The sequence below is a fragment of the Struthio camelus genome, chromosome 2 (assembly GCF_040807025.1).
Source record: "Struthio camelus isolate bStrCam1 chromosome 2, bStrCam1.hap1, whole genome shotgun sequence".
Classification (NCBI taxonomy): Eukaryota; Metazoa; Chordata; class Aves; order Struthioniformes; family Struthionidae; genus Struthio; species Struthio camelus.
Window position 1 is genome coordinate 60,939,535 of NC_090943.1, and position 25,691 is coordinate 60,965,225.

A 25,691-nucleotide genomic window follows, 5' to 3' on the forward strand; every position below is an offset into this window, starting at 1 on the left:
CCTGCTATATTGCTACTCCAGGGAAAGATGGTTAATTGCATTTTCTGCCTATTAGAAATAGAGGATTTTAGATTTAGTATCGTCTTCCCTGAAGTTCTTTAAACATCTTATCAAAGCTTTCCAGCACCATAAAAAACTCAGTCCTCCTTATGAGAGGCTGACCACCAAAAAAGCTTTGCCAAGACAAACTTCTTGAGGAGTGAATTCACTCTCAGCAACGCATTTTATATCCAGAATAAGAACACTGTTGCAACTACAGTAATAACAATAACATTAATAAAGACTTCCTTACATGTACTAAAACGATTCTTTGGAGGAGGAACAACACAGCATAAGCCATAAGACTTAAATCTAGCTCACAGATTAAAGCGCAGTTTGAGAGAGATAAAACTGCAGGTTGTGGTTACTGGCAAAATCAGAGGCAGGGTCAAGTTTCTCTTCATTTTAGCAAGGAAGAAAAAAAGTTAGTAAGGGTCAAAACGTTAAACTTTCATTCAGTTTAGGAGTACAAACCTTTTATGTGTATTTAACAAAGAAACAGGAACTAATTGGGCTGATTAAGTCACTGGCTAATGGCTTCAGCAAGGGAGGACACTCTTAGTAACAGCTCACAGATGATCTAGAAAAGGCCCAGCAATTCTCCTCCCTACTACGGAAATCGGGGAAGAAAAAAAAAAAGGAAAAAAAAATAAAAGTAACAGGATTAGAGCCTTGTTCTTTTTTTGTTTGCCTTGGCAATAGGCAATTTTGTTTTGTGGATGACACGGAAGGATCTGGTTAATGTGCCTTTTAGTCACCACTCTAAAAAGTAAGAAACAGGTGTTGATGACATGAGTGTCCTGGAGGGACTATGCCAAATTAGAAGCTGCAGCGATCAGGCGCCCACACTAGGAACAGCTGCTTGATGAGGCCCATAAAAAAAAAGAAAGAAACAAAAGCAAAAAAAAAAAAAGTAGAGAAAAAATAATAAAAGAACAAGTGCAGAATAAAGTCAAAATCTGGAAATAAGGATGCAAAGACAAAGCCAATTTTTATAGCCCAATGTTATGATTGTCAGTGGAACCATTAACAAAAACCACAGCAGTAGCCATAAAAAGCTTTGCACCATTTGCCGGGTTCCTGGGACTCCCTGCTCTCCCAGAGACAGAGCAGGGTTGCGCAGGTTGCAGTAGTGGGTCTCTGTCATGGCATACATCCCACCACCGAGTATAAATTAGGAGCCTCGTTTTAAGTGCCTCCACCTACATGAGAGGGAGGATGTTTATGTTGTGTCTGTAGGAGACTGGTTTTGAAATCCAAATTCAATTGCATGCAATTGACTTCCTTATAATTTCAGGTGAGTGTTTCCCTCTATTAAAGGAATTACATCACATAATCTTAGAGTAACAGACCCACCAAGCATGTTGTGTACTTTGGACCAAATTGAGAAGAATCAAAAAAAAAAGCCCTTAGAAACTGTTGCCGGATCTGAAGCATATAAGTTCCATTCCAGTATATCCTCCAATGGCCAAATCCTATAGTGTTTATCTGTATAATGTGTAGTTTATGTTTAGTTCTGTCATCATTAATGCTGGCATACGACATAATTCATTTTCTCAAAGTATATGGAATTATGTGGTTATAAAGAGAAAATAAATCAGATGAGATGCAGGATGGAGTATGAAAGTGTGTTCTGACACTCACACCAGTATAAAGCTAGCCTAGCTCTACTGCCTTTGATCCACGTTCAGGCACAGTTCCCTCTTTAAATAGCCCACCCCCCCAGAAACAAGCTTGTAGCTTAAACTGTAAGTACTTCAGTTGGAACTGTGATATTTGTACAGTGCCAGAATAGCACGAATGCTGTTTTCACAAGCTACCACAGTAGGGATGAATCCTAAGGGTAAAAATAGCTTAATAAAAAAGAAGAATAAACTGCATATGGATGAGGAAAAAAAAAAAAGAAAAAAGTAATGAGCGTAGGAGTAAGGCAACTAACAAGAAGGTTGAAGGCTCTTCAGGGACAGGAATGGTAAATGGTATCTTACTATTTGTCTGTAATATCTATGTGCAATATGAAGGCCAGTGCAAGCTCTCTTAAGAGAGTGTTGCAGTAAAACAAATAAGAAGAATTAACTTCTGGTTAGATGCACTAACCATTAATGACAATTCTTTTTAAGGATAAATGAACCTCTAACAATGGATGTGAGGTAAAAATGTCAGTACTGCAAAATTAAAAAAAAAAGTTTCATCAGCTGAAGGAAAGGCTTTTTCAGATGTATAAAGCGGAATTGGATTGTAAAATACTAGGTAAACAGACAGGAAAGAAAAAAAAATCCATCTTGATTCTTCTTGAAAGGCAGCATACTGCATTATAAAATGTCTGAGCCATGACCAAAATAAGTCACAAAGAATGCCTAGCAACAAGACACTTTGGATAATAGAACAGTTACTTGCCACCAGGAATCATATTTTTCAAAGGCTTCATCTTCACCAGTCCACAGTATACAACTCATTTTACTAGGGCAGTGATGCTAAACATTCAGCTCTTTTATGGAACATGGGCAAGGCGGTCTGCCGTGCACTGTCACCAGGGTGTTCTTGAGGTAGCTCTCCAAGGGGAAAATAGCAATTTCAGACAAATGTTTTCCAAAGACAGAGAGGTTAAATCTAGTACTTGCTCTGTTAGATGATGAGGGTGAATTAGAACATCCGTTCAAATGCTGTAGTTTAAAGAAAGTTGTTCTAATGAATAGTAATTATAAAAACTGCAGTTAGAAGAGAATATATTATGTTATGAAAGAGAGTAAGATAGAGCAGAGTGGGAAATGGATCCAGTCTTTTGGCTCTCTAGGAGACTGCTAGCTATTGCTTTGCTTTGTTTCAATTCAGACGTCTGCTAAATGGGTATAATTATTCCTACCTACTTCACAGTAATGCTTTGTGACTTAATTACTTGCTTAAAAAGTGATCACAGATCATAGAGTACATTGTGCTAGAAAAGCGCCTCCTACAACTGGAAACTGCCCATGGCTCTCTTCTGTCCAATTCTTGCACTTCATCTACAGGAAGCTATGTTGTTATGAGCAGTATCCTGGAAGACGGAAAACATATGGGTGCTTCAAGAAAATGAAAATTTCTCCTGCATCTTTCAAGAAAATGAAAATTTCTGCTCCTAAAGGTAGATGTTACACAACGCAGGAGCTGTAGCTCTAATCTCAACTTTCAGCTGCAAGCTAGATCCATAAAGCACCATGGTGAATCAACAAGAAGTGATGCAATGGCCTTCACAGGAGATACAGTTTGGATGAAGACCCAGTGTCAAAGAGACGCCAGACCTCAGGAAATATCCGTTTGCATTTCTGGACTAAACATTTTGGGGGAGAGGAAGGTTGTATTTGTTCCTTCAATGCAAAAAAGCAGTATTTCCCACCCAGACCACACAAATACTACAAAACAAAGGAGTTGTGCGTGTGTATTTTACATGTATAGTTATGTGTATGTATATCAATATATATATTTACAGGTGCATATATATATGCACATACTCACTTACATATATACAGACGATTTAGACAAAGAAAGCAGTTTGAGCAGCCCTTATCATTACATTAGGCACAGTGATAAGCAAAATGTCATTTAAGTAGTAACTATGTCAGACAGCACCACTTTGCGGCTGCTAAACTCTAGTATGGCAGCCTTGCACCCCAGAGTATGAACTGATGCCCGTGAATTAGCTCCCTCCATAAACTCGTATGGGAGCCATCCTTCTGGAGACACAGTCCTTACCTCAGAAATTAGAGGCCACTTATCAATTATGCAGAAAAAGTCTCCTCAGTCCCGCTAGGGAAGCAGTTAAGGCCCTTTCCCTTCTGTGGTACTTCAGGAATACAATAAAAATTGAAACTGTACTAAAGCCAGGTTCTACTCAGGCTTCAAAACAGGTCAGGCTGCAGCAGCTGAGCCGTGGTAACTGCTTGTAGTTGTCTCTAGATGTACTTTCGTTCTACCTTGACTGAGGACATGAAACTGTCTGAGTGGCATTATTTCCAGAGGTGGGAAGGACTAAACGTACACACACTGATTTATCTCAGCTGATGGGTGACAACTTGCTAAGCCATTATAAATCAGCTGAGTTGCAATTTATTTGAACCCAGATTTTTACAGCAGCATAGTGTAACCAATGGTAAATGCGCATGAATCGATTTGCTACGTTCTTACCTGTATAAAGATTCTCATTTCTCACTGCCCCACTCAGGACATGCAGCTGAGATGTCTGCTTTTTCCTAGCCTCTGCTTGCTGACTGTATCAACGCCTAAGCCTTAAGCTTTATATACCAAAAAAGTGATATTCAAATGTATCAAACACTCAGGGATCCTACTGATTTTAAGCACCCTGGGGGGGGGGGGGGGAATCAAATAAAAGTCAGTTTACTTGGTTAGTGCTTAAAGAGTGGTTTAAATGCCTAACTGCAGGCAACCAAATTGAGCCATTTGGCCTAAATAGCCTAAGACACACTAAGAAGAGCAGCTAAAATTGCAAAGAAGATAACTGAAGTACAGTAAGAGCTAAAACAAACAAACCATATGTTCACTTGGGAAAGGGAGTCTGCTGCATAAGTGCAGGCTAAGGCTGTGATCCAGCATAGCACACCTGAAGTATTGCACTGTGCTAGGGCTTAATCAAGGGATCCAAATACAGCCTGAGCCTGTAAACTCCAGACAAGCATGAAGTGTGAAGCAACTGCTGCAAAAAAGGCGACTGCTGTTTTGAAATGCATAAACAGGAGCATTACAGAGTGCAGAATCAAGGGAGTAATACCGATGTTGTTTTATATGGACTCTGCGAGGCCAGGTCTGCAGCTGAACACACCACTTTGGTGCCGCTGTTACCTTCATTTCTGTTACTCCAAGATTTATTTTGTAAGTCAAGTTGGTGCTGCTGGAAAAGCACTGGCTTCAACCTCAAATATAAAATAAATCAGAAAGAGTCCAGTGAGGGCCACTAAAGTGATAAAAGATTGAAGAAATATGTTCAGTGCAGACTGCTAAGAGAACTGAGTGTGCATGGCCTACGGATGATGGGCCAATATCATAATATGCGTGTTCCTGGAAAGGATAAAGTATGATGGCATGATCCCCAGTAGGGAACACGGACACAAGAAAAGAAAAATCCCAAGTGAGCATCAGACACAGTAAAGCCCGTTTCCTGTGCATTCATGTCTCAAGGATAAGCTTCTCTGTGGATTCTCTGTCAGTGCAAAGTCAGACAGAATTATCTCATTTCTCCCTCCCCAGTCTCCTCTTGCCACAAAATTTGCAGCGACTCAATATTTCTAAGGGGGTCTACCTACACTTTCAAAAATATTAGGGGAAGAGTGGAAGATGACAAAAAACCAGCCCAGTAAACCCAAGGTTAACAATAGAAGTATTTTGACTAAATAGCACAAATCTTTTTTTCCTAAGTAGAACAACCCTGCACTAACTACCTAAAATATGACAGGATAGGAAATGGATAACTCGTACTGGGATCTCTCTGTGCAATCCCTCTATTATTACAGGAGGATCACCTAAGAAAAAAAATGAAATTGTCCTGTTGACTCTGTTTACTTCTAACTCTAGCTCTCTTCCACACTTGACAAGACGATTTTTGAGAAGGTCACGTTTCGAGAGCTGCCAAATTGAAGTTGCAAGACCTCGACTCTTCACAGCATCTAACACAGAAAGGAAAGTCCAAATGGTAAGGGCACACTGACTGAATTTTGAAAAAGATACTGGTGGCTTAAGGTCCAGGGTCTTAATGTAGTCACACATCAAAAGCCATCAAGCAACACTTAAGAGAGTGAAAGCACAGCAGTTTTGTTTTCCTTTTTTACAAAGCAGTTTTCTAGCACCAGTACGCTTTTATTGAAATATGTTGCAGGAATCCATCAGATGTCGTTGATATTTTCCATAGGAAATAGCACTAAGTAAATGGTTTCAACTTCAGTAGCGAAATCTTTACTTAAGATATGCATTACAAAACTAAACAACAGATATTTAACATTATCAAAGACTATCCAATGTAAAAGGTGCACCTCTTGCTGAAAATGAGGACGTTTTTGTACCTCGGCTTTAGCAAGGCCTTGGCACAGTCTCCCATGGTGTCTTTACAGCCAAATTCATGAAATAAGGACTGGATAAGTGGACTATAAGACAGGTGGGAAATTGATGGGACTGCCAGGCTCCGTGTGTGGTGATTAGCAGCACACAGCCCAATTTGCTGCCAGCTACTAGTGATGTCCCTCAGAGACTGACACTAGAATGATCTTTATTAATTATCTGGACAATAGAGCAAAGCGCACCTTCAGCAAGTGTGTGGACAGTACCAAATTGAGGGGAGCAGTCAATATGTTGAAGGACTTCAACAGGCTGAAGAAATGGCCTGACAGAGAACTCATGAGGTTCAACAACAAATGCAGATTCCTGCACCTGGGATGGAATAACCCTATACAGCAATATCGGCTGGATGCTGACTGGAGAGCAAGCAGTTTTTCAAAAAAGACCAAGGGTTCCTGATGGATGATAAGGTGAACATGAGCCAGCAGTGCGCCCTTTAGCAAAGGCGGTCAACCACATCCGAAGCTGTATTAGCAAAAGAGCAGCCAGCGGGTCAAAGGAAGTGATCACTCCCTCTGTCCAGCACTTTTGAGACTGCATCTGGAACACTGTCCAGGTTTGGGCTCCCCATGACTTGAAAGACACTAATATACTGGAGTGAGTTCAGCTGAGGGCCCCCAAGACAATTACAGGGTTGGAGGACAGGACTTACAAGGAGGGATTAAGAGGACTGGGTGTGTTCAGCCTAGAGGAGGGGAGATTTCATCGCTGTCTACAACTACCTAATGTGAGTGTCTAGAAGAGATGAAACCACTCGAAAGCGCGCTGGGGTAGGACAAGAGGCAGCAGACACAAGTTGCAACACAAGTAACTCTGGTCAGACATTAGGAAAAAAAATGACACCGCTGGGTGGTCAAATACCAGAGCAGGTGGCCCGGGGAGGTGATGGGGTCTCCATCCTGGGAGATATTCACTGGACTAAACAAGGTTCCAAGCAACCTGACCTAACTGGACCTCCTCTGAGTGGGGACTGGTCCAGATGACCTCCAGAGCTCCCTTACAGCCTAGATTATTCTGCTTAAAAATCTAGCCAAATATTTGCTATCCACACATTTGTTCTGTTTTCAGAAATTTCTTTCCATAGACGTTTTTCATTCTAATTTTATGTTGCTGAAAATGTCAATATTCTCATGGAACAAAACCTCTACTTTCTAATCAGTACTAGTTCAAGCAAAGCTTCTTCCAGATGACAGAATAACTCTTTCTCCACGTGCCCAGCTTCCGCTGCCATCTAAAGAGTCACTGAAGCTCATACCAGGTTCAGTGCAGAGAAACTATTATCTTCAGTAGCATTACTCCTGATATTCTCTACAGGTTTGTAAGGCCTGCTTGACCTTTCATGCAGTTTCTGACAGGAGCCAACTAATACCCATTTCCCAGGGCACTATCCTTCTGTCCAGTCTATGTGCTCCAACCCGCAAATCAGCCCAGAGGTCTTATCATTTTCTGACTCTGTGCTTTATGTCAGCTTTTTTTTACTGTAGAAGAGTTAATACAATCTCACTGTGTAGCAGGCCTCAGATATAAGCAGAGAAAAAAAATCTGATACAATACATGATAAGTAAACAGAATGTCATGCATAGCACTATGCTTATCCGCGCTTTGTTAAAACTGCTTTATAAGAGGGTCTCAGAAGGAACGTTTTTTCCCAATTACTTTTCATCCCTTTTCAACCCCTATGGGTTTAATCTGAGTTTCTCCTGTCCTTCCTAAAGAGAAGAAATAGAAGAATGTGCTCACCTGGAATTTCATAGGCATTTGTTCAAAATGAGGGATACAAGGTAGATTCTGAACAAAAGCAGCGCTGATAAACCGCAGTCTGGCCAACTCTTTAAATGAAGACAGATGAACAGCAGGTGCTATTATCTGCCAAACGAATTTAGAATTTGACCCACCCCATCTTATTTTTCTGTCAGTTGCTGTTTACCAGCACATCGCATGGAGATCTGAATCAGATTTCCTGATTTCAAGAGCACATACTCTACCAGGTGGACATCGTGGGGCTGTTTGATCCAAGCCAAGGGTTAGAGAGCTGGTGGTCATGCACATTGTTCACTGAGACTTACTGATTTAACAGTATTTTGTTTACCATAAATGCAGTCCATGAAATCATCCTTCATTATATGGTTTGGATTGAGGCTGTTAAATTCTGCTCCTTGATGCAAATCAGTACTTTGAAAATGTGAAGCCATATTTTAAAAGTTTGAAAGCACAATCTGGCCACTTTTCTGCTTGGATTGGGCAGGCTAGATGGGGTTTAATCTGAAACCCATCATGTATATAAAATATGTGTGTATATATAAGAGATATATATGAATGAACGTGTGCACGTATGTAATTCAGTAGTCCAAACCCTAAGACACAAAAGCGAACTGAGAATAAGAGAACATCCTTTTTTCAGCCACTGGGATGGTCCTTCATCCTCCTTACAAATGCAATGGTGGCTCACTCCAACACATGAATTACTCTAGTGACACTCCAGTAACTCAGGGAGCTACTGTAGAAAAATATAACTTTTTGTAAAGATTATTTTAGTCTGCAGGAAAAAAAGCAAAATCTTTTTGTGTTGGGATGAAGGGTGGTTAACACATAAGGAGGATGGAATGGTTTTTTTGATAAACAACACAAGCGTAGCCTGAAAGAATCTTCAGTAGCTGATCATGGTTTTCAAAGCCAGTTAATGGGAACATTAGGAATGTTTGCCAGACCCAACAAGATAGCACAGCAGAGATGCTATAAAGGAGCTTCCCTGATTAACTGGAGGAATTTTCAAACTTTTGCAACTATATTATACACAGTATGTTTTTTATAGTATAGTCTATATAGTATAGAACTAATATCCCTTAAATTTCTTGTGGGCTACTGTACACTCTTCTCATAAAACTTTTCATCAGAGATACAACAAAAACAGTGCAAATGATAGATCACTGTTTAATAACCCCTGGCTTTTTCTGTTATCCTTGCGATAAAACAAGTTTACTTGATTATATTCACCTAGCATTTAGGAAAAAGGAGACGTGGAAAAAGAAGCTGAGAGCTTCATAGTTAAAATGAATCATTAACCAAACCTTTTTGCATGCAAAATATACAAAGCACTAAACATTGGATGGAAAAGAATAATTAGGGATTATTAGATACACTACAAAGAATTTTTGAAAATTGAAAGTAGCCGGCAAGGAAATGGAAGATCATAACCAGGTCCTGATTTAGCTAAGCTAAACTTAATTGGGGCCTACTCCAACTACTGAGCTGCCTTCTTAAATTCAGAGAAAATCTTTGGAGCCTCCAGGAATATCAGAGAAAAAGATGTGGCCAATAGTGAATTAGACAAAGCCAGAATAAGAGATAATTTTATTCAAGAGAATGATGAACAATGCAAATCTAGATCCTTGTAAAGGCAACTTTATCTTTTCAAATCAGTTTTAAGTTCCTGACTTCTGTTTACAGTAGTAGTATTGCAATAGCTGTGATATTCTAAGGATATAACGGAGCCAAAGCTTAAAGGAAGACATTAAAGATATTAGAAAAATAGCTGGAAGACAGAGAGAAACTTTCAGCCACAAAATCCCTTTCTCCGGCTCTGAAATAGAAGCAGAAAACATTAAAGTAAAATCCAAACTGAAATCAAATCCTCTGAGTTTAACTAAATGATATGATTCAGATTAGGACGCTGTGCCTATGGAGTAGAGAGAGAGACAGGCATAAGATTGTGTCTGTGGGACTGAGGCAGAAAGGTGATTTTTGTGGAATACTGATAAAACCACAGAAGTAGGAAAAGTGCCATAAAATTCATCTCTCTAATGAGATCATGTTTTTAATGCCTAACAGAGTCAGGAGTTTCTGATTTGAGCTTATCTTTTGAAGGCATTTTGCATGACATGTTTTTGAACATTTATTGTAGCTAAGGATAGAAGGATATGCAGTAAGAGAAATAAATTCTGAATCTAACAACAGGTTCATTTCCCCAGAAAAACTTTCTTCAACTTTGTAAAACTCTTTTCAGCTAAGTTCTTATAAAGGCAAAGAAAGGACACGCAGCAGATAGGTGGGCAAAAGTGTTACCACTAAAAATATTCAGGCTTACAGCCAGGCTTCTATTCCCAAGTCTAAGAAGTGGCTCCGGCTCCGACTAAAAACGTTCAAGCAACTACTTTTCCCACATGGCTGTACCGCTAATCAGGAAGTAACCAACAAAAGAACCCAGGAATCAACTTCAGACCCCGCATCTTAACTACCAGCCAATGCTGCCTCTTTCTGTGCCTGTAAGAAATTAATTTCACCCCATCCAAATATTTGCAATCAGGATTCTATTGGGACTTATTATAAATAGTCCTATCTAGGGGTTTGAGTTTACTAATCCAGTTTCTAAAGATCCTTCCCATAAAATATTAGGCAGATTCATGTAATTATTTTGTCCTTTCTCTCCTCCTTAAATTATTGCTGTATGTGACCATAAATTAAAACAGGAGAAACAGAATTAAATGTATTAAGTGGATAGCCTCTTTCTCATAATGATAAATGCAAATTATAACTTAATTGACAGCCACCTGAGGACAATATACATATGACGGGTGTCATGGAAGCATGCCAAAACATTTAGCATAAACTCATGGCATTTGATTTAGTGTCCAGGGAAAGATGATTGAATACCTACAGGGCTGACAGTAAGAGCTGTAGGAACGATTTATCTGAGAGATTTGGAACTTTTTGATCAAATGAAGATTCAAAGCCCCCCACAACTAGCTGTATTTATGGAATTACTCCACTAAAGGATTTATTGCTTTGGAGGAGGAGATCAATAACAGTTTGTGAAAAGCCCAAGTTAGAAACATCTCGAACGAAGACCAGCATTCAACATAGAGTTCACCATTATAGACTTTAAAATGTCCAGTATAAAAAGAGGGACTGACATTTGACCTTCACCAGTTCCTCTGTGTGTGTGAACGTATATTTACAGCAAAAAAAGGGTGAAAAGAGGTCATAGAATTTAAGCGGGAGATTAGGCACACCAGTTAAAAGTGATTGATGGGCATTTCTGAGTAGGCTTTGGCAAGGCAACACAAGGGCTGATTCTCATTTAAGAATAATTTGTTTATAGCCAACTGCATTAGCCTTTCTCCAGAATCCATGATCCTTCAGTCACATAACAAATATATGTTGCCTGTGTTAGGCATCAGCTAAATTACTGAACTATGAGTAGGTGTAGATTTTGAACGAAATTTACAGATTTAGGACTTCATTTGGCAAATGAAAATGCTGTGAAGGACTGCTGGCCTTTGCCTGTCCTTATGGGATGAAATCTTGGCCTCACTTGTCCTCCCTCGTGGCAGTTTTATGCATTAATTTCAATGAGGCCAGGACTTCACCCATAGACTTTGGTAACACTTATTCAAGTTCAATTGGGCACGACTAATCAGTACCTCAGCCTTAAGAGCTGTTTTTTGTTAGTGAAGAACATCCACATTCCTGCAGATTAGAGAAGTAAAATTCAAAGAAAAACTCTGGGATGTGAAAATGCAACCTCAGCTGAATCTGATTAGGCGGGCCAGGAGCTTGTCACAGAAATCGGGTTGGAGGATACAGTGGTTTACAGCCAGTGCCACCCAGTAGGAAGCCATGTGTTCAGGCAGCCTCTGGCAGTGGTTCTTCAGCATCTCTCCAACCCCACCTGCCTCTCTCAAATAGCAGGTTTATTACCAAACACAGAGCAAGGTTCTGCAGTCACAGGTCACCAGTGTTTCCTCCTTTGCTCTCTTTTTGTGTGAGGAAAAGAGCAACTTTCATAAAAGCACAGTGTGTTACTGACACAAACCCAATGAAGGCATGGCACCATCATAGGAAAGTAAAAAAAGTAAAGCCCCCAGTTCTGGCAGAGGTTACAGAACTTCCCAGCTTTGCTGCCGTTGCACTGGATGCTTCCTTAACAAAGAGAATTAGATGACTACGGAGAAGAGCAGGCTCGTGATTAAGACAGTTGTGACTCTGGAGCTCTCACAGGAGTTCAGTCTGGCTTCTCTTGCACAGTTCAAGTTTGGGCATGAACAAACCAGTCAGCTTTTGAGCTAGCAAAGGGAGAAAGGCAGGAAAAGATGGAAGTTGGATTTTAATGATGCACTTAGAGGTGTGAAAGCTTCCCCTTTAATGTCTCTTTGGTTGTTTCCCTCCCTGGAATGAGGCTAAAATCAATAATTTTGCTATTCTAGCCATTTTTAAAGGATGCGCTTTTGGAGCAAGGGCTGTATCTCCTAAAGTGAATAAACCAGATGAGTTTTCAGAATGCCTAAATGAATTAGGAATCTGAGGCCTAGTGGTCTTCACTGAGATTTCAGAGATTTGAAAAAGCAATTTGGGAAGATTTTATCTACAGCGCTTGATCCACTGGATCCTCATTCTTATCAAAGTATACTATTACAAATAATACTAAATCAAGAACTGGATATGGAGTCATCCAATCTGAAATCTGGCAAAATCTGAACATGTTAAAATAGCCACTTGTTTAAGGATGTAATTCCTGCGTTTTCTCCCATCTGTTCACTTTGTTTAGCTACAGTACAGAATCAAATTTCACATAGTCTTAAACTGTCCCCCCATACGGACTACTTAGTCTCACAGTAAACCCTTCCTTTTTTAGATATATATTTTAAGAGTTGTTTTCATACTCCTTTAGGACAGTCATAAAGCAGATACACGAATAAGAAGCTACCTTTCTCCTTTTATCTGCAGTAACGTGCTTTTAAAATCACCATTAAATCATGGGAGGTGTTGCAAAACTGACACAAAAAGAAAGGAAAAGAAAAGAAAATTAACAGTCACGAGAGCGTAAACTTCTCTGAACAAAGTCCGAATGTAGGTGTTTGTTGGTGGGAAGCTGCTCCACCTCTGAGAAGGACCCTGCTTTTTTGAAGGGATAAGAGGGAAAGTGTTGGAGAGAAAGGAGAAAACAGGAAAAGGAGAACACAGTGTAAGGAATGAGCTGACAGAGCAGACAAAGCAAAAACCATGCTAATTTCTGGCACAAAACTGTTCTAATAGCCTCAAAATAAATTGCTTCCTTTTACTAACACTTTTTTTTTTCTTGAAAACGACACAGATGAGATGTTTCTAAGCAGTCAAAGCACAAAGGTTAACGAGGCATTTCATTAATATTTCAGAATTGTAGCTTGCCCTTGTGACCTTTGGATCCCTACTATAACAGTGGAATCAGGGTAATAATTCAGAAGAGTCTAAAATAAGATAAAGATCCTGTAAATAAAACCCCAGCACGCCTCAGAGAATAGTAGGGGTAGAGCGTCATAATATTAATGGCTGGAAGGATGGTTGATTTTCAGGAATATCCTCTACCAGCTGTTAGGCTATACTGCTCAGTGCTGAGAAGGCAACTGCTGAATCTCTTCCTCTTCTGCTTTCTTAGCTAGTGGGGTGTGATTCAGTGTTAGCTGAACACTCGGTTGACAGTACTGTGCAGTGGAGAGAGAGACAAGTGGCAGAATAGACAGGGCTGGCTGTCACACAAGTTTCTGAACCAGCATCTTTGTCTCACTTGAAGTGCTTCCTTGAGCACAAAATGGGGATAACTGCAGTCCATAAAAGAGAGAAAGGAGCCAAGTGGTTTTCAGAGTGGGCAAAACACTTGGTCAGCAACATGGAGGCAGGCATTCGCTGAAGAGGTAGCTCAGCTGGTTTCCTTCCCTTCTTAAGAAATACCACTTGACAGCAGCACCTTGTGTGCACACCTGGGAGGATCTTCTGCTCCTGCACCCCTCCTCTGACAGCTTACAGGTAGACTTACTGGCCAGCCAGCTTCTCCGAGGACAAAGAACTATTGCCGGGGGGCTTGACTTGATGGTCGCAGTTGTGCTGTGTGATACTTTGTCTGTTTTTTCTCCTTGTTTTTCTTTGCATTTAATCTATTCCACTACTAGAACAAGACAGTTTAAGCAGACCACTTCAGATGTCTAATAGGTGATACAGACTGCGCTACACCTGAAAGATTAATCCAATCTACAATCTTATCATTCTGCCCACAGGCAGAGGTAAGGTTTTCACTCTGAAGGGTGTAAAATTGGCTTGCTGTCTCTGGCTGATAGAACAGTACAAGTAAATAACAGCGAATCACTACTTCTATTTATTTGTATCACAGTATTGGCTAGAGATTATGACATCCATTGTTAGGTGCCATCCAAACGTAGCGTAAGAAATAGCACCTATCCCTGAGGTTCGTGAACAAATGTGTGATCAAGGAAGGAGGATTGCAGAGATAAGGGTTGAAGCACAGAGAACCTCAAGGGATGATTACAAATACAGTGAAGCGCTAAGCACAGAGATGCAAGCTTGGAATACACCCTGCTTCTCAGAGAGGGTTTAAATAGTCTAAACTGAGTGCTGTGTAAATAGCAACCCTGTTCTTGGTACCTAACTAGCCTGGGAACCTTTCCACAGCATTACAAGGTATCTAGTAATATCTAGTAAAGCAGCTTTCAAAAGGTCATGAAGGAATTTTGTAGCCTACCTGGGACTTGAACCTAAGTCTCAGGCCTCTGAGCTTTGCACAGCCTTCTTACGGAGCTCTTCCCTCCCTCCCTTCCCTCACCAAGCTCGCATTTAGAAAGCGGTGAAGAATAATGCATTTATACATAGCGGATCCCAGTGCCTCCCTCAGAGGCGCCTCCAGTACGAGAGGGTTCTGGGACCGTGCCTAGACGGAGACAGAGCAGCCAAGGGTGACTGAACGAATGTGAACGAGAGCACCTCATGTCACGCAAGAGACTCACGCAACGTAATGTGAATATTTAAGAGCTGATTCAAATATGAAAAACATAAGAACGCAGACCTTGATCTTAGGCTAAAAATAAATCTGCATGAATTAATCTTTAAAATTTATAGGGCTCTAGATAATAGGGTGACAGCCCTTATCATTAAATGCAGCTCCCAGCTGGAGAAGAAAAAAAATACAGGGCCTCCTGGCTAGATATGAAACTGCTTGCCTGTACTTACACCTGTAACGTTTCATTTATTTTGATAGTAAAATCTTTGGTTTGGAGAATATTGTTTATTACTGACTAATGCAAATTGAGCTTGCAAGCTGGTAGATCAGATTACTAGTCAGTATACCAACAAAGCTTCCTACAGCAGTAGAATTTCAGGCATTAGTTTATATTTCAGCAGATACCCTCCCCAACCCAACCAAACAAAACAATCCCCCACCAAAATGCAAAAAAATCCACCAACCTAATCCATCCTGACATTAATCAGACAAAACCTACATCAGATCTCGCTGACTGATCCACTATCACCTCCACTCTCATGATCTAGGATTCCTGATGTTAGCTTAGCTGCTTGCTGAAAGTCTTCCAAATTTGATCTTTATATACAGACGTATACAGAAATTATCGCCTGCTTCCCTCTCTATTCTGCTTGCTCATGTCATAGTCTTCTCTCATTTTTCATTTAATCTTTTTTTCTATCTCATCCCCAGTCTGAAATCAATTGCCTGGGATACAACTGAATAATCAGTGGGAGGATCAAGCCTTGACCTCCAGAGCCTCTAAACAGTAACAGCAATAAAAAGGTTAATGACAATGAAGATGATAATGTACAATTGTGGGACAAAAGGTCTTCATCATTCTCAATCATGTTTGAAACATTCTCTTGGGGTCACTATGAGTCCTGAATCCTTCAGCGTATCAGGTGTCCTTGGCACACTTGTGCACGGTCAAACACAGACAAATAAATAAAATCAGACTCTTGCATAAAGGCTAAAGTCAACTCCTTTTGCATGCTAGGAAACTCTCTACTTGTAATGGACTTAAATGACTGCAGGAATTGATTGGATTCAAAGTTCTTTTGCGTTTTAAACATCTCAGAAGATTGTGAGAGGGAAGGAACACAGAGGAGAGAGAACAGGGGACATCTCTGGAGTAGGAGGGGATAAGACCAGCTGCAAAATCATTTGGGAGTTCACAAGTCTTTTCAACAAAAAACCCATGTAATACACTGAAGACAGTATTTTTAATCATCCATACCACATGACCTCATCTCTAGGCTGCAGTGTAGCCATCTCATTTGGTAGTAAGACCAGATACGCAACACAAAAGCATACATAGTCCGCAGGGGTACCAGGCAGTAACTCATTTGATTGGGAAAGGCAGAAGGTGGCATCACATACACAAAGACGGACCTTATTTTAGGGTTTGCATAAGTCTATGCGTTCTCAGAAGAGAGAAAGTAGTAGAGAAAGACAGCACGAAAATAAAAGTAAGGTTCTCTTGTGAATTTAATTCACATTTCCCAGATTCATTACAAAATGTTCAGGTTATACATATCCAAGAGATAACAGCTGCTGGACATTTTAAAAAGCTCTTATTACGTGAGGTCTATGAGAAAGTTCTCTCCATTCATTCACTTTGGGACTAACGGAGCTAATACAGCTTTGCCCTAAAATCTTCTGGATGGTTTAATTCAATATATTTCTCATTTTTTTAATATATAAAAGCCTTTGTTGATAAATGGCTTTTATAGATGTGCAGCCTTTATTTAAGTATTTAAGTGTTTAGGATTACTAAACATTACCAGAAGTTAGCCACATCTTTCCCCATGCATACCACAGAGTAAACTTAATACAACTTATATAGGTCTACAACCAGTTCCACTAGCTGAACATGCTGGATTTGGGTTGCTTTCTGTGCCAACTTCCTGATTTTTCTGGTTTCCAGGGAATGTACATACATGCTTTCTTTTGTAAATACAACTTAACTAACACACCCTATAGTTCTGTAAATCGAGCCATGTCTCTGAGCTGAATCAAGAATCATGTCTTCTATCCCTTTCATCAGGAGAGTTTTAAAGTAATATCTTTCATCCTATGATGTAATGAACAGAACACATTCCTTGGCATTTAATGTCCTCCTGATCACAGTATTTGTACAGCGGAGGATTAGGTAACACAACAAGGATTTATATGGCACATCATCTAAATAACTAGATTAGATTCATCTGAGAACAATTCACCGTCCCATTGTTACCCTATTTCATTCATTACTGTAAGACAGCCTGTTCACCTGTCCAGCTCAGGTGTCATTTCCTCTTTCTTTGTTACATTTTACGCATTTATTTGAGCTCCCTGTGATTTCAGTCAATTTTGAAAAAGCTCTTCTTGATCTTGCTAATATTTACTTGGGCACTGGCGATCTTCCATCTGAGACTCTCGGGGTTTGTTTGCTTATTTGTGAAGCAAAGGATCAGCTACTTCCAATTTCACACTTACACTGGCAGGGATCATATCTTCACTTCATAAGGCCAAGTATAAACTCTTGCTCTGACAGAAGAAGTGTATCTAATACTTCGCCCAAGTGGGAATGGCAAAGTAATAGCAGAGATCTTGCAAAGGCTAGCATTGCCAGTTGTATCAGGACATGACATTTTTTCCAGACAGGATAAGATCAAAGGTGAGGTAATGTCACCGTTTTAAGCAGCTTCTTTCAGATGCCAAATAGAAATGTGGTCATGAGAGGTCTACAGTCAAGTTTGTGTTCTATTAACCCTCAAGCAGCTATTCATCCTAATAATACTGTTTCAGAAATAATAAACACCACTGACGTGAGTGAGGTTGTTCCATTCCACTTTATGCTAAAATACTCTTCATTCGTTCTGTCCAGCTACAGATTCCGCAAGGCAGAAGAGCATTGCTTTTATCTCAGTATTACCTTTAAGATGAGGACTGGGAACTACATGTTTCTTCTGAATGTGGAAAGTGTCAATATACATTAATTTTACAGTTCTATTTGAGTGTCTGCAGAGAAGCTAAGTGCTTGCAGCTGTAATTCTAGCCTGGGAAATAGGATGCCTGTGTCCTCTTTTCTTCCATGCTTCCCCAAGGAACTTTTCCCTTTGGTCAATTACTGGCCTATCTGACAGTGAGGCAGGCTCCCTGCCTTCCCCAGATCCTCACCAGCTTTGGGAAAATCAACGGCTGGATAGAGGAGAGCGCCCCAAATTAGGACTCAGTTGATGGAAAGTTAGCATCGTGAGCTTGGTGTTACCTCTGCCAGCTAGCACATATCAACTTTACCCCTTGCAATGACATAGGCTGGGGGTTGGCTGGTTGAGAGCAGCTCTGCTGAAGAGGACCTGGTGGGCAGCAAGCAACACATGGGCCAGTAGCATGCCCCAGCAGCAAAGGTGGCCAACAGCAGTCTGGGCTGCATGGACAAGAGCTCAGCCTGTAGCTCAAGAGAAGGGATTACCGCCCTTTACTTAGGACTTGTTAGACTGTATCTAGATACTGCATCCAGTCTAGGACCCTCCAGCACAAGACAGACATCAGTAAGCTGGAGCAAGCTCAGTGGAGGGCCACCAGGATGGTTGAGGCTGAGGGACTGGGGCTTATTCAGCCTGGGGAAGGGACAGCTTCACTGCGGGGAGGTCATCAAGATGACAGAGCCAGGCTCTTCACAGTAGTGCAGGCTGGGAAGACAAGAGCCAGTGGGCATAAATCAAAAGAAGAGATGTTCAGACTGGGTATAAGGAAACATTTTTTCATCTGGGGAAAGTCAGGCAGTAGAGCAGGTTGCCCAGAGAGGCTGTGCAACCTCCTTTCTTGGAGGTTTTCAAGACCCAGGAGGATAAAGCCCTGAACAATCTGTTCTGATCGTGCAGTTGACTCGGCTTGGAGCAGGACCTCAAGACCTCAGGTCTCTTCCTGCCTGAATTATCCTATGACCTAGTAAATCAGTGGTTGAGTACATCCACAACACCTCATACCAGCTAGCAGCGAGGAGAAGAGTATCAAGGAGGTCTGTAGTGAGAAGACACAGTTATCTTGATGGTGGGAAAAGCATAGAGGAACAGGACACAAATCCAAAAGAAACCAGATTTCATTAGTTCTGATGGCCTCCCAAACCTGCCTTTTTCTCTTATTCCATGGGCAAAATTGCCTTAATGGCTTTTAGACTTTTACATATGAGGGTATGTTGATAGCACAACTTGTAACTTAGGAAGAAAATGCGCTAACTCCCAACTCTCCACTCCTACTTTTAGGCAAGGAGTGATAGAAAAACAGCGATAACCTGATATTTCATCTGCTGCACTTTCTTTTTAAATATTTCAAAGAAACTTGACTTGCAATGGTATGCAATCTGAAATGATGAGTTCCCTGACAGTCCCTCATGGTATCAATTTCACTGGGGAAAAACTAATTAAATGTGAGCTCTCTTTGATGTAGGAAATAAATGTATTATAATCTTTCACCCTAAAGGCTGCCCAGGGTGCTTAATTATACACAGTGTATGTATGGCACTGCTAGAATCCATCAGCTCATCCCAGTAGCAAGCAAGCCCAACACAGAACAGTGACCTAAGGGGAATGATCAATCAGGAACTTTTGGGTGCATTCCCCTTTCATTTTTTATAAAGCATTTAGACCCAGATTATTTCCTCAAAAATGTAGGAGGGCCAAAGTTAAGAAGGTGGTCACTAGAGGCAGTTACTGTACTCAGAGGAGATGGACTTTGTGGTGCTTTCTCCGCTGAGCAGAGAAAGTTTCTTAGTCAACTTTGTAGCTCCCTAACAGGAAACTTAAGTTTTTTTACACGGGCTGATATGAACGTGGGCCATAATTCCCAGGCAAAGTCAAAAGGGCTGCTTTCCTTTATGTTACATTTGAAACATGCCACGTAGCAAACAGCACAATTCATCTGCTTCAGAAGAGCAAAGGGCTGAGTCGACTCCATCGGATTACTTCCTGGCTGCTTAGAATATTGCCTGATAAGCTGATCTTTACTCAACTGAGATTCAGCTTTAGACAAATCCTGAAATTACCTCTAGGGATAAAATATATGCATCTGCCACTGAATGTAACTGATCTATGAGACCAATTCGAAAATCTCAGGGTCACTCCAGGTACAAACATAAATAGTGAATAATGATTTTTTCCCCCTTTTTTCTTATTTGTAAATCCTTGATGTTGCCTTTGCTAATGATGCATCTATCCTCTTTACTACCCACTTGATGTGTGAATAAACACATCACTGACTTGAACAATAAATTACTCCTAATCCCATATTAAGAAACCAGCCAGGCCAATACAAAATAGGTTCAGCTACTTCTTCATGCACAGCCAGTTTTTAACGCTTTTCAAACCTTAATGCTCAGATTCAGCCAATGGCCATTTCCAGCCAGTCTTCCAGAGCCCTCCCTAGTGGCTTATACCTTTCTTCAGTCTGGGGACCTGGCATTGTTTCTTGGGCAATTTGTGCCATGCAGATTTTACTGCTACATTTGCTGTATTGCCGTTCCATTTCTCACCTTCCCCTGTGTCCCTATAGGATAGCTTTGTCCCTCTACCACCCACCCGCAAAACGTCTCTACTTCCCTTTGTCATCTCATATACCTCTGCTCTCACTGCTTCTCCTGGTTCTCTCTTTGCAACCTCTCTTTGCTGCTCTGTGTGCCTTGCTGCCTTTGCTCACTCTCTTCTGGGCAGTCCATTTGCTGCCCGTCCCCTCCTTTTCTCCTAGCAGCCACGTTTGCTCCCTGCCCACAATATCTTTCCTTTAGCGCTCGCTTTTCCTTCCCTATTTGGACTGCCCAAGCTCCCATGACCTCTCTTAGGTCTCCTTGCTGTACCATGGTCTGTCTTAATTTACTGCTCCATTTGCCATCCTGCCTGGTCATGCCGCTTCATTTGTCTCCTCCTCTCAGCAGCTGCCCATTTGCAGCCAGCTCCCCCAACATCTCCCTGTCCACTGCCTGTTCTCCCTTCCTTGTTCACTCAATGCCGGTCACCATCCGCTCTCGTTGCCTAATTTCTTGCCTCCACTCATGGCCTCCTCTCGCCCCTCCGTGTCTCTTGCACTTTCTGCCTCTTCTCACTGACTCATCCCCTGCCTACCACATGCTACCTACTCTCACCCATGCTACTGATGCCCTTGTTCTACCTATGTTTACTGCCTGACTCTGTTTTGCCTGCTGTATTTGCCAGTGAACATAGCCTTTCTTCATAGCCTTATTCGCCTCCTGCCCTTCTTGGTTCTCCTCAGCGCCCAGTTCGCCTTCACCGCTGTGCTGCTGTCCCTTGCTGCCTTCCTTCCATAGCACCCAGCCCCTTCTACTTTTTCATTTGCTGCTTGCCTGCACCATACTCTTAGCTGCATGCTCTCACTCCCTCTCTTGCCAGCTCGTTCTCGACACTGTTCACCTCCTACTATCCTTGTTTGCTGTCTGTCATCTCTCTCTACCAGCGCGTTTGCTGCCTCCCACTTTTGCCAGCTGCCTGCCTCCCCTTTGCACTTCTTTTGCAGTCTGTACTCAGTGTGTCTCTTCAAGGCTGTATCTGTTCCCTAACTTCAGACCCAGCTTACTGCTCCGTATGCTGCCTGCCTCCTCTGCCCTGTTTGCTCTCCCTCCTCTTTCTTTCTCATTTTTTCTCCCTCCTCTTGCTAACCTGTTAGATATCTGTCTCTCCTCACTACCTCTCCCCTCACTGCCCAGCCTGCAGTCTGCTCTTGCCACATCACCAGCACTTGTGGTTGCTACTTCATTTGCTAGCAGGCCTTCTCATCTTTCTTGTTCGTTGCTCCCAACTTCCCTTGCCATCCTGCAGGCTGACAGCTCTCTCTTAGCTACCACTCACTACCTCCTGTTGCTGCCTCTCCTCCCTCACTCCTTCCCTACCTGCCTTTACTCTCTTTCCAGACAGCACTGTTCACCTCCTGCCAAAACAGCTTTCCTTTAGTGGGCCATCCTTGTTCTCCCTCCCACATTTTAGCATTATGTGCTCCTCTCACCCCTTTCAGCAAGACTGGGTCTACTTGCCTTCTTATGTGCCACTTGCCCTCACACCCTCCTTATCTACCTGGCTACTCTTGTCCCCTTCTGTCACAGCTCTGTTCTTACTGGCTCACTTACATAATGTTTCTGCCTGATCCTGCCTCATTTTCTGCCTTGTTTTCTATGCTGCAAGGATGGTGGTGGGGGTGGTTGCTGCCTGCCCATTCCAGCTTGTTCAACCGTTTGTCCTGCCCCTACTCATTTCTACCTCTTTCCAGCACTGCGTTTTCTGTTATGTGCCAGCCGAAAGACCTTCTTTCACATCTTCTGGAAACCCATCCCTTGACCCTCCCTTCAGGTCATCTGTTTGTCCGTTATCATCCCCCTTTCTCAGGGCCAAGCCACCCTCCTCGACCTGTTAGCCAGCCTTTCTTTTAGCCTTTCTTCCTTTTTGCCACCTCTACTGCACCCTTCCTCATCACCTCATTTTCTCTTCAACGTCTCTACATCACTGATTTGCGTCACAGCCCTATCTTTACCAGATAGTCCTGCCTCAGTCATTGCTCCTCTTACTGCTTCTCCCGGCAGCCGTATTTACAGTTTGCTCTCTCATCTGATTCATCATTAGTTGTATCACTGTTGGTCAGTACCATTCCTCCTCACCTCTATGCTGGTTCCTGCCTATTCTGGATGCTCCAAATGACTGCTTTTCCTTCTGTGCTGTTTGTTTTTTATCCTCCTTCTTGTTCCACTCTCCACACCCTCATCTGTCACCTCCCTTCCAAGCTTCATACCCCCTCCCTGCGCTCGCCACCCCTTGTCTCTGCCTCAGTTGCCATCTCCCTTTGATGGCTCCCGTTGCACCATCACACACCTAACTTGCAGCCTCAGCCTATGTTGTCACTGCTCTGCTTCCTGCGAGTGCTCACTTACTACTCCCATCACCACACACTGCCAACCCTCCATGCTACTATTTGCTGTACTGCTATTCCCAGCCCGTGGCTTCTCTTTGCCGCCTCCTTTTGGTGCTTTCCCTCCCCTTGCACACCTAGCAGCCAGAAACCTGAGGACGTTGTTATTCCTTTTCCCATGTGCAGCTACTGCCTGTCTTTGCTGACCCACTTTCCTACCTGCTCCCCTTGCTCTGCTCCTGTTAGCTGACTCCTCCTCTCCAGCCTCTCTGCAGCCACTGCTCTCTACTCTTTTTCATCACTCGTTCTTCCACCAGCCATAGCTGTCTCTTCTCTGCAGTCTGTTTGCCACCTCCTACTGCCACCCAATTTGTTACCTGCTTTTCTGTCTCCCTTTACTTTGTGACCTCTCCGCTGTCTTTTCCACCTTTCTGCAATCCTCCCACCCTATTTAGTACCTGCCCTCACTGCCTCTCTCCATGTTACGACGTTTACTTCTTGTCCTGCACGTTTCTCTTCAACAACCCTTTGGCGTTCATTCACCCTGGCCACCACTCGGCTCCCTCTTCATCTGCTGCTTTGCCTCCTGCTCCTGCCTTCTCTTCCAGCAGTCTGCCTCTCAGTGCCTCCTTCACTGCCTGCCTCCTCTGCCTCTCCTTGCTTCACCTGGCTCCTCTCACGGGCCTTCTTTTCTTCCTTTCAGCCACATAGCCCCTCCATTGCTCCTTGCAGCCCAAGCTCACTCTGTGCCCAAGTCACCTTGCTTCGCTGTGCCACCCATGGCCTGCCTCTGCCTTGCAGGCTTGCCTGGCTCTTGCGGTCCCTTACCTACACTAAATTAGCATCTTGCTTTTGTCACCTCCTCTGGTCACCTAATCTCCCTGCCTGCTCAGTAAATCACCTTTTTGTCCACCCTTGCCAGACAACTTGCTCCTCACCTGCACCGCCTTCCCTTCCTGCCCAACTTCTCTCCTTTCACCACCTCCCCTTGATGACTGCTGATTTTCCCAGCTGCTGAATTTAGTGGACTCCCTTGACATCCTACCACCCTTCTTTATTGTCCCCTTTGCCACCACCACCCCTCTTACACCCTGCTACTCTTGTCAGCTCTCTTCCCCACACAGTTAGTTGCCGTTTGCCACCCCTTAATTGCAGTTTCCACTGCTGCCCCACTGCTAGCCTTTCCCTCCCCTTCCCCATTTTCTGCCTCTCCTCACTGCTGCTTGCCTTGGGGGTCCTTCTCGCCATCAGCCCTCTCAACTTGACGCCTGCTCTCCTTGCTCTGCTTGCTGCCTTTTCCACCACTCTTGATGGCTTCATGGACCTGCTCCTATCCTTAGTCTATTGCAAGGCCAGTCTGCCTGCCATCACTGCTCACCTTTGCTTGCCCTACCTGCCCTGATCGAGGGCAGGTACTTACTTCATTTCCCTGCATCTCCCTCTTCACCGTCACCGCTGTCCTGCTCCCTACCCCTGCCCTTCACCACACTTACTTTGTGCTTCCAAAGAAAAATCTCAGTCAAGCCACAATCTGCTTGCTCTTGGCTGTTTGTGTCACTGTCTCCACCACCACCACCCACGGTCATTACCACCCAGTGATGCTCCCTTCCCTAACCCCTTGGCACTGCTATTGCTGCCTGTGGCAGCACCCCACTTGCCACCTGTCATAGCCCTAGGTGAAAAAAGTACAATTTCTGAAAGTACCCACATGATTTAATTTCTCAAGTTCCCCATTTTGGAAAAAGGACCTTTGGCTGTGAGCAGCTTAGGCTTCATTGCAAGTCAATGAAAAATGAACCACAAAATGCCCAGTGACCAGATTTTCAAAGTTATTCAAGCATGCACAAAATTGCCTTAGGGGCCCAATTCAATTTTTAGCAATACATGGGTCACCTAAGTTGGCCTCTGGAAATTCCCCTAGGCTGGTCTTGTTAAAGGCTGAAATAAATCTGAAAATTTGGCCACAGATCTCCTTTGGGGCAGAGGGGAGATGAGGAGAATATTCTGGGCTCCTGAACAACTTGTAGACTTCTGAAAATTGCACTAGCTTCTTACCCTTCAAGTTAAATAGTTAATTATCGGATTAAACAGTTGATAAGTTGAGTCCCTTTCAGGAGAAAAGTATCATATAAAGCTAAGCCTTACTAGTGGAGATGTGACTTTTCCTCTAAAAAATATTCAGATTTTTGCTCTCCTACACATACTACTGAAATGGGCTAAGCTCAAAAGTAACATTGTACAAAAGTTATCCGAGGGTAGTCTATGCAGTATTACATTACAAACCTACGGTACCTGGAAGGATCTGTTATTTATTAATGTGTCTGCAGAGGGAAAAAAAATTAGAGAGTCAAAGCCAGAGTCAATGAGAATTGTTTGGTGTTCAGTTAGCTACACATCTAAAGCGTAACATACCAAGATATTTCCTACGCAAAGGAACAGAGTCTTGTATTAAGCGTACCTTTCAGGAATATTTTACCTATAGAAGCTTAGTATGCATTTTTCCATCTGATATAGTCCCCCAGAACGCACCAGATGAAAAAGAGGGACCAAACAAACTGTTAATAATTGTAAACATTCAGAGCATAAGCAATACCTTATTTTGGCTGTCGGGATAAACGGAGGGAGGTTGACAGAAGGCCAGTGGATTATCAATTAAATCGGTACCTCCTTTTTAATGGCAGCCTTAGGACTGAGTACGGCTCTTTCTGAGAAACGATCCCGGTTCACAACATGCCCTTCAGATTGAAAGGCTCAGAAAAGCATTAGTAAGACAGAGTCTGCAGATCTACAGGAATTTCCTGCTGAATTGTATTAAACTATAGCAGCTTTATTAACACCCTCTCAGTGGGCTCACATTATAAAAGAACGTTGATATTAA